The sequence below is a fragment of the Hyla sarda genome, chromosome 12 (genome assembly GCF_029499605.1).
Source record: "Hyla sarda isolate aHylSar1 chromosome 12, aHylSar1.hap1, whole genome shotgun sequence".
Lineage (NCBI taxonomy): Eukaryota > Metazoa > Chordata > Amphibia > Anura > Hylidae > Hyla > Hyla sarda.
In genome coordinates, this window is record NC_079200.1 from 27,613,340 (window position 1) to 27,623,765 (window position 10,426).

Here is a 10,426-nt window from a genome sequence, read left to right on the forward strand (position 1 = left end):
GGTCCACGCCAATCCCTCTCTGGCACAGAGGATCCACCTCCAGCCTGCCGATTCGTGACAAACATTTAGGTATTAAGACATGGTCAAGATGTGGTAGGCAATGGGGTGGCATGTGTAGTGTATGGACAGGGTATTTTTGAATGAAATAGAGTTTGTGACGCCAGGATAGTGTTAACCTCCACACTCCAAGCATAGCAGCTTGGGCCAAGCGCTGGGGCAATATAGATACGGAATCTTCTTTGACTGAAAAGGTATTGCAGGCAGATGTTACAGTCCATGCAGTATAACAACAAACTTTGGTAGTGCAACAAATGGGGTAAAGTTGCATAGGGTGTCACTTTAAATCACTGGGCACTCTGGGACTTGTAGTTGTGGTGCAACAGTGAAGACTTAACTTGGCTAAGCTGGACTGCAGACTAACTTGGGAGACAAATAAAACAGACTTGGGGTACTCCACGCTACATCCACCGAATTGCTTACCGCCAGGAGTGAACTTTGACTTTTGGACCAGAGCTGCCAGAGGCTTTCTACTCTCGTTCCTTGACTTGTGGTACTATGGCAACTGCTCCCCGCAACTTGAACTTTAATTGACTTGACCTGCACAGCGGGATGCTAGCGGTTTAATGTAGTTGCTCCGAACTTGACTTCTCCACAGACTTCTTTGATTTGGATGCTGCACTGACTTTTCTTAGACATGGACACTGCACTGACTTTCACTTTGTCCTCCTTGCCCAGGACCTGACTTTTTCTCCTTAGAGGTACGGGGCAGGTATGCTGCAGGGATGCTTACTTTGTCCTGACTGGACTCACACTAACTGACTCGTCCCTGTCTAGCCAGACAAGGGGTATTAGGGCTGGGCTCTGATTGGACACAGTTATCACATGACTCTATGCAACCTTTCCCTTAAAGACACAGTACACTTTACACTGAACAGTATACATTAGTATAAAACATTGAATAATAAATGACAAGTTTCCTTGAGCTGTGGGCCGAAACAGATACCTGAGGAAACATCTACCTGAGGGGACAAACAGTGTAATATGTTCTGTATCGGGTGACCACAAAGACAACTTGCTAAAGTACGAACTAAAGTACGAGCATCAGAATGGGGAATAAAGTGGATTTAATTGGCTTTGAACGTAGCATGGTTGTTGGTGCCAGACGGGCTGGTCTGAGTATTTCACAAACTGTTGATCTCCTGGGATTTTCACGCACAACCACCTCTAGGGTTTAGACATAATGGTCCGAAAAACAGAAAATATCTAGAGAGTGGTAGTTGTGTGGAAGAAAATGCTGTCAGAGGAGAATGGGCAGACTGGTATGAGATAACAGACAGGCAACAGTTATTTAAATAGCCACCTGTTACAATTAAGATCTGTAGAATACCATTTCTGAATGCACAACACATCCAATCTTGAAGCAGATGGGCTACAACAGCAGAAGATCACATTGGGTGTCACTTATGTGAGCTAAGAACAGTAAACTGAGGCTACAATTCAGGCAGGTTGACCAAACATGGACAACGGAAGACTGGATTGTTTCTGACCATGTCCATCCCTTTAGGACCACAGTGGACCCATCTTCTGGTGGCTAATTCCAGTAGGATAATGCAACATGTCACAAAGATCCCATCATCTCATACAGGACAATGAGGTCACTGGATTATGGCCTCCCCAGTCACCAGATCTCAATCCAATAGATCACCGCTGAGATGTGGTGGAATGGGAGATTCTCATCATGGATGTGCAGCCGGCAAATCTACAGCAATTGTTTGGGGTCTTCATTTCCATATGTCCGAGATCTCTAAGTAATGTTTCCAACACCTCGTAGAAAGTATATCAGGAAGAATGAAGGCAAAAGGCGGGTCCAACTCAGTACTAGCAAAGTGTACCTAATAAAGTGACCAGTGAGTATATATATATATATATATATATATATATATATATATATATACATATATATTCTGTATATCTATCTGTAGTCATCTCCCCAGTTGTTGGGGATGGATTTGTCCCTTCTATCTTCTGGCTATACAACAATTACAATCCACTTACGGATAGCTAAGATTCTGTTTCCTGCCATGTTATCAAAACCTGTGAGGAGGAAGAATGGTGCAGTAGCCCATAGCAACCGATCACATGGCTTCTTTCATTTTTAAAGACCCCAATGAAAAATTAAAGAAGCGATCTGATTGGTTGCTATGGGCAACTGCTCCACTTTTCCTCTACACAGGTTTGGTATATCTCCCTCAATGTTTCTGTTGTCTGTAGTAACTAGTATACACTAGATGGCAGCATTCCCTTTCATACATTATACCTTTGTTTTATGCCGAGAAAGTTTCAGTCCTAAATGACCAAAATTCAATTTAAAGGGGTATTCCAGTATTTTTATTTATTTAACTATGCTACAGGGGCTGTAAAGTTAGAGTAGTTCATAATATAGTGTCTGTTCCTGTGTTTGATGAATGCTCTCGCAATTCTTATGTGATCTTTGCCCTGATGTTTATTTTTAACACTAGCTGAGTACCCAGCGTTGCCCGGTTTTTCCTTCCTAATCCTTCTTGTGGAGGAAAATCAACAGAGGAGGAAGCTTTTGACTTCAGATCTCGTCCTCATATATTGTTGTTATATCCCAACCCCATATCCCTTCCTCCTATGCCGTCTTCCTATCCCATCCTCCTATCCCGACCTCCTATCCCGTCCTCCTATCCCGTCCTCCTATCTTGACCTCCTATCCCGACCCCCTATCTCGACCTCCTATCCCGTCCTTCTATCCCATCCTCCTATCCCATCCTCCTATCTCGACCTCCTATCCCATCCTCCTATCCCGACCTCCTATCCTGTCCCCCTATCCTATCCTCCTATCTCGACCTCCTATCTCGACCTCCTATCCCGACCTCCTATCCCGTTCTCCTATCTCGACCTCCTATCTTGACCTCCTATCCCGTCCTCCTATCCCAACCTCCTATCTCGACCTCCTATCCCGTCCTCCTATCCCGTCCTCCTATCCCGTCCTCCTATCCTATTCTCCTATCCCGTCCTCCTATGACATCTTCATATCCCGTCCTCCTATCCAGTCCTCCTGTATCAGCCTCCTATCTTGACCTCCTATCTCGACCTTCTATCCCGACCTCCTATCTTGACCTCCTATCCCGACCTCATATCCCGTTCTCCTATCTTGACCTCCTATCCCGTCCTCCTATCCCGTCCTCCTATCCTGTCCTCCTATCCCGTCCTCCTATCTCGACCTCCTATCCCGTCCTCCTATCCCGTCCTCCTATCCTGTCCTCCTATATCAGCCTCCTATCTCGACCTCCTATCCCAACCTCCTATCCCGACCTCCTATATCGACCTCCTATCCCGACCTCCTACCCCCTCCTCCTATACCGACCTCCTATCCCCACCTCCTATCTCGACCTCCTATCCCGACCTCCTATCTCGACCTCCTATTCTGACCATCCCGACCATCCAGTCCTCCTATCTAGCCTCCTATCTCGACCTCCTATCCCGACCTCCCATCCCGTCCTCATATCCCGACCTGTAATATGTGTACCAGGTATTGAAATATCTCTAGCCGAACGGAAGTTATGTGAGAACATACATTTCCCATTGATTTGCATGGGACTTTAAACAAAAACCCCGACCCTCACAAATGGGGTAGTTAAGGGTTAAATTAACTATCCTATATTTTAAGTGGACATATAAGTAACATGTGACCAAGTATTATCGAAATATCTCCAGCCGTTTGGAAGTTATGCAGTAACATATATTTCCCATAAACTTGTATGGGACTTTAAAAAAAAACCCCGACCCTGACAAATGGGAGTGAGTAAGGGTTAAATCACCTATCCTATGTTTGTTGTTGACATATAAGTAACATGTGGCCAAGTTTCATGTTAATATCTTTAGCCGTTTGGACGTGATTGTGGAATATACACACACACATACATACATACATACATACATACATACACACATACATACATACATATATACACACACACATACACACACACACATACATACATATATACATACATACATACATACACACACACATTGAGTTTTATATATATAGATTATATAAAACGAGTGTTGTCTCCGGTTTTCCCAGCTCACACAGTGCGGCCCGAGACATTACATCACTGGTCAGGTGTTGAAAGAAGCCTGTCAGCTTCAATGTGTGGAGCGACCGCTGGATGGGGGTGGGGTGGAGTTCATTCTCCACAGGGCTGAAGGGAATTGTAGCTTTGTTGTCCTGCAAAGGGTGGGGGGACTAATGTGTGGAAAGGAGATAAGTATCCTCACACTTACAACCAAGGGATCCTGGGACTTGTAGTTCGAGGGAGAGAATTACAACAGGAAATAGCCATATCACAAAAAAAATGTAGCAGCGTTATAGTGGACTCACAACACAACCATTTAAGATGAGCAGAGATCCTTCCGAGGCATGTCCATTACTGTCTGGCAGGTCTGTCTGGTGGATAACCCCATTAAAGTTCATCCCATAAAGAACCTTGTAACATGACTGGGGAATTTATGCTAAATTTGCCAGATTTGATGGAATGCACCCTCCAATAGGGAGCAATGAGCAGCATGTAAAAGTTTCCATCCAAAGAAGAAGAGCTACTTTGCATACCCCCCCCCCCCCCCCCATAGTGTAGTTTGTTCTGGTGTTTTGTCATGTGTAATATGTATGGTTGGCTTGTGTTCGCGTGACGCGTGTTGGTATGCTCTTTTTTATTGTGTGTATATTATTTTATTTTTTTACTTTCTATTTTTTTTACTTATTCTCTTATTAACTTAATCTCCCTTTTTTGTCAAATGTAAAAACAATGCACTTCCATGTAATTAAACAGAAAGTCTTTAAGAAGTCTCTGGGAACATTTCTGAGTTTCCTGCTGAGGAAAGAGTTTTATTACCAACATTTTGTCTGGTGTGAAATTGCTTATGCCGGCCCTCAGCAATATGGAGCAGCGGTCACTCACATTTTAATGCCTCACCTCAAGCCAACCTTGACACCATGACTGGATAACACCACCATACTATGACGGGATAACACGCCATACCATGACGGGATAACACGCCATACCATGACGGGATTACACCACCATACCATGACGGGATTACACCACCATACCATGACGGGATTACACCACCATACCATGACGGGATTACACCACCATACCATGACGGGATTACACCACCATACCATGACGGGATTACACCACCATACCATGACGGGATAACACCACCATACCATGACTGGATAACACCACCATACCATGACTGGATAACACCACCATACCATGACGGGATTACACCACCATACCATGACGGGATAACACCACCATACCATGACGGGATTACACCACCATACCATGACTGGATAACACCACCATACCATGACGGGATAACACCACCATACCATGACGGAATTACACCACCGTACCATGACGGGATAACACCACCGTACCATGACGGGATTACACCACCATACCATGATTGGATAACACCACCATACCATGACGGGATTACACCACCATACCATGATTGGATAACACCACCATACCATGACGGGATAACACCACCATACCATGACGGGATTACACCACCATACCATGACGGGATTACACCAGCATACCATGACGGGATAACACCACCATACCATGACTGGATAACACCACCATACCATGACTGGATAACACCAGCATACCATGACTGGATAACACCACCATACCATGACGGGATAACACCACCATACCATGACGGGATTACACCACCATACCATGACGGGATTACACCACCATACCATGACGGGATAACACCACCATACCATGACTGGATAACACCACCATACCATGACTGGATAACACCAGCATACCATGTCTTGATAACACCACCTTACCATGACTGGATAACACTACCATACCATGACTGGATAACACCACCATACCATGACGGGATAACACCACCATACCATGACTGGATAACACCACCATACCATGACAGGATAACCCCACCTTACCATGACTGGATAACACCACCATACCATGACTGGATAACACCACCATACCATGACTGGATAACACCCGCATACCATGACAGAATAACACCAAAATAGCATGACTGGATAACACCATTATACCATGACTGGATAACACCACCATACCATGACAGGATTACACCACCATACCATGACGGGATTACACCAGCATACCATGACGGGATAACACCACCATACCATGACTGGATAACACCACCATACCATGACTGGATAACACCAGCATACCATGACTGGATAACACCACCTTACCATGACGGGATAACACCACCATACCATGACGGGATTACACTACCATACCATGACGGGATTACACCACCATACCATGACGGGATAACACCACCATACCATGACTGGATAACACCACCATACCATGACTGGATAACACCAGCATACCATGTCTTGATAACACCACCTTACCATGACTGGATAACACTACCATACCATGACTGGATAACACCACCATACCATGACGGGATAACACCACCATACCATGACTGGATAACACCACCATACCATGACAGGATAACCCCACCTTACCATGACTGGATAACACCACCATACCATGACTGGATAACACCACCATACCATGACTATATAACACCTGCATACCATGACAGAATAACACCAAAATAGCATGACTGGATAACACCATTATACCATGACTGGATAACACCACCATACCATGACTGGATAACACCACCTTACCATGATAGGATAACACCAGCTTACCATGACTGGATAACACCACCATACCATGACTGGATAACACCACCATACCATGACTGGATAACACCACCATACCATGACTGGATAACACCCGCATACCATGACTGGATGACACCCGCATACCATGACAGGATAACCCCACCTTACCATGACTGGATAACACCACCATACCATGACTGGATAACACCACCATACCATGACAGGATAACACCACCTTACCATGATAGGATAACACCAGCTTACCATGACTGGATAACACCACCATACCATGACTGGATAACACCACCATACCATGACAGGATAACACCACCATACCATGACTGGATAACACCACCATACCATGACTGGATAACCCTAGAATACCATGACTGGATAACACCTCCATATCATGACTGGATAACACCAAAATACCATGACTGGATAACACCATTATACCATGACAGGATAACACCACCTTACCATGACAGGATAACACACCATACCATGACTGGATATCACCCCCATACCATGACTGGATAACACCATTATACCATGACAGGATGACACCACCATACCATGACAGGATAACACCACCATACCATGACAGGATAACACCACCTTACCATGACAGGATAACACCACCATACCATGACTGGATAACACCACCATACCATGACTGGATAACACCACCTTACCATGACAGGATAACACCACCACTATCATGTGCCCATAGGGTAAAAAGCTTCCTCAGGATGGGACTAGAAAAATGTAAAAACATTTCTAGGATTTTATACAGCGACATTCCAAGCACCGTGCGCAGTGGGACAATTAAAAAATATTACTTTTAGCTCCATTTATATTAACCCCTTAAGGACCACGGACGTATGAGTACGTCCCTGCGCCCTGGGACTTAAGGACCAGGGACGTACTCATATGTTGTAGTTTTGAAACAGCTGGAGGTTTGCTCCCCCTATGTGAACGTACATGGTTCATTCACACGGGCAGGCTTACAGTAAGTTTTCTGCATCAAGTATGAGCTGCGGCAAATTTTTCGCCGCAGCGCAAACTCCTAGCAGGGAACTCACTGTAAACCTCCGCCATTGCGAATGTACCCTAAAAACACTACACTACACTAACACATAGTAAAGGGTAAAACACAACATATACACCCCCTTTCACTGTCCCCCCCAATAAAAATTAAAAACGTATTGTACGGCATTGTTTCCAAAACGGAGCCTCCAGCTGTTGCAAAACTACTCCCAGCATTTCTGGACAGCCACTGACTGTCCAGGCATGCTGGGAGTTTAGCAACAGCTGGAGGCACCCTGTTTGAGAATCACTGGCGTAGAATACCCCTATGTCCACCCCTATACAATCCCTAATTTAGTCCTCAAATGCGCATGGCGCTCTCTCACTTCGGAGCCCTGTCGTATTTCAAGGAAACAGTTTAGGGCCACATATGGGGTATTTCCGTACTCGGGGGAAATTACACTGCATGTTTTGGTGGGCTTTTTCGCCTTTTACCCCTTATGAAAAGGAAAAGTTGGGTCTACACCAGCCTTTTTACACTAACATGCTGGTGTTGCCCTTTACTTTTTATTTTCACAAGAGGTAAAAGGAAAAAAAGACCCCCCAAATTTGTAACGCAATTTCTCCTGAGTATGGAAATACCCCATATGTGAGTGTAAAATGCTCTGCAGACGCACAACAAGGCTCAGGAGTGAGACCGCACTATGTACATTTGAAGCCTAAATTGGTGATTTGCACAGGGGTGGCTAATTTTACAGCGGTTCTGACATAAATGCAAAAAAATAAATACCGACATGTGACCCCATTTTGGAAACTACACCCCTCACGGAATGTAACAAGGGGTATAGTGAGCATTAACACCCCACAGGTGTTTGACAAATTTTCATTAAAGTTGGATGGGAAAATGAAAAAAATAATTTTTTTTCACTAAAATGCTGGTGTTACCCTAAATTTTTCATTTTCACAAGGGAAAATAGGAAAAAAGCCCCCCAAAATTTGTAACCCCAGTTTTTCTGAGTAAGAAAATACCCCATATGTGGATGTAAAGTGCTCTGCTGGCGAACTACAATGCTCAGAACAGAAGGAGCGCCATTGGGATATTGAAGAGAAAATGTGTCCGGAATTGAAGGTCACGTGTGTTTACAAAGCCCCCATAGTGCCAGAACAATGGACCCCCACCACATGTGACCCCTCACGTAATGTAATAAGGGGTGCAGTGAGCATTTACGCCCCACAGGTGTCTGACAGATTTTTGGAACAGTGGTCCGTGAAAATGAAAAATTAAATTTTTCATTTGCTCAGCCCACTGTTCCAAAGATCTGTCAAATGCCAGTGGGGTGTAAATACTCACTGCACCCCTTATTAAATTCTGTGAGCGGTGTAGTTTCCAAAATGGGGTCACATGTGGGGGGGTCCACTGTTCTGGCACCACGGGGGGCTTTGTAAACGCACATGGCCCCTGACTACCATTCCAAACAAATTCACTTTTCAAAAGCTCAATGGCGCTCCTCCTCTTCTGAGCATTGTAGTTCGACTGCAGGGCACTTGACGTCCACACATGGGGTATTTCCATACTGGGGTTACAAATTTTGGGGGGTATTTTCTGCTATTAACCCTTGCAAAAATGTGAAATTTGGGGGGAAACACACACTTTAGTGAAATAGTTTTTTTTTTTTTTTACATATGCAAAGTTGTGAAACCCCTGTGGGGTATTAAGACTCACTTTATTCCTTGTTACGTTCCTCAAGGGGTCTAGTTTCCAAAAATGGTATGCCATGTGTTTTTTTTTTGCTGTTCTGGTACCATAGGGGCTTCCTAAATGCGACATGCCCCCCGACCAAAATATGCTCTCAAAAAGCCAAATATGACTCCTTCTCTTCTGAGCATTGTAGTTCGCCCGTAGTGCACTTCAGGTCAACTTATGGGGTACCTCCATACTTAGAAGAGATGGGGTTACAAATTTTGGGGGGTATTTTCTGCTATTAGCCCTTGCAAAAATGTGAAATTTCCAAAATGGTATGTCCTGTGTTTTTTTTTTTGCTGTTCTGGCACCATAGGGGCTTCCTAAATGCAACATGCCCCCCAAAAACCATTTCAGAAAAACGTACTCTCCAAAATCCCCTTGTCGCTCCTTTGCTTCTGAGCCCTCTACACTTTACATACTCGAGAGAAATTGGGCTACAAATACAAGTATAAATTTTCTCCTTTTACCCCTTGTAAAAATTCAAAAATTGGGTCTACAAGAACATATGAGTGTAAAAAATGAAGATTGTGAATTTTCTCCTTCACTTTGCTGCTATTCCTGTGAAACACCTAAAGGGTTAAGACGCTGACTGAATGTCATTTTGAATACTTGGGGGGGGGGGGGGGGGTGTAGTTTTTATAATGGGGTCTTTTTAGGGGTATTTCTAATATGAAGACCCTTCAAATCCACTTAAAACCTGAACTGGTCCCTGAAAAATAGTGAGTTTGAAAATTTTGTGAAAAATTGGAAAATTGCTGCTGAACTTTTAAGTCCTCTGATGTCTTCCAAAAGTAAAAACTTGTCAATTTTGTGATTCAAACATATAGTAGATATATTGTATATGTGAATAAAAAAGAAATATATTTGGAATATCCATTTTC

General features: G+C 44.0%; 1 protein-coding gene across 1 annotated transcript in view; it reads right to left on the bottom strand.

The window, feature by feature from the left end:
• LOC130296606 (potassium voltage-gated channel subfamily S member 1-like) overlaps window positions 1-2,136 on the bottom strand; it is a 49,231-nt gene extending 47,095 nt beyond the window's left edge. Inside the window, exon 1 of the mRNA XM_056548321.1 lies at window positions 2,095-2,136. The gene's annotated coding sequence lies outside the window, so the exon portion shown is untranslated. The remainder of the gene's footprint in view (window positions 1-2,094) is intronic.
• Window positions 2,137-10,426: the final 8,290 nt, after the last annotated feature.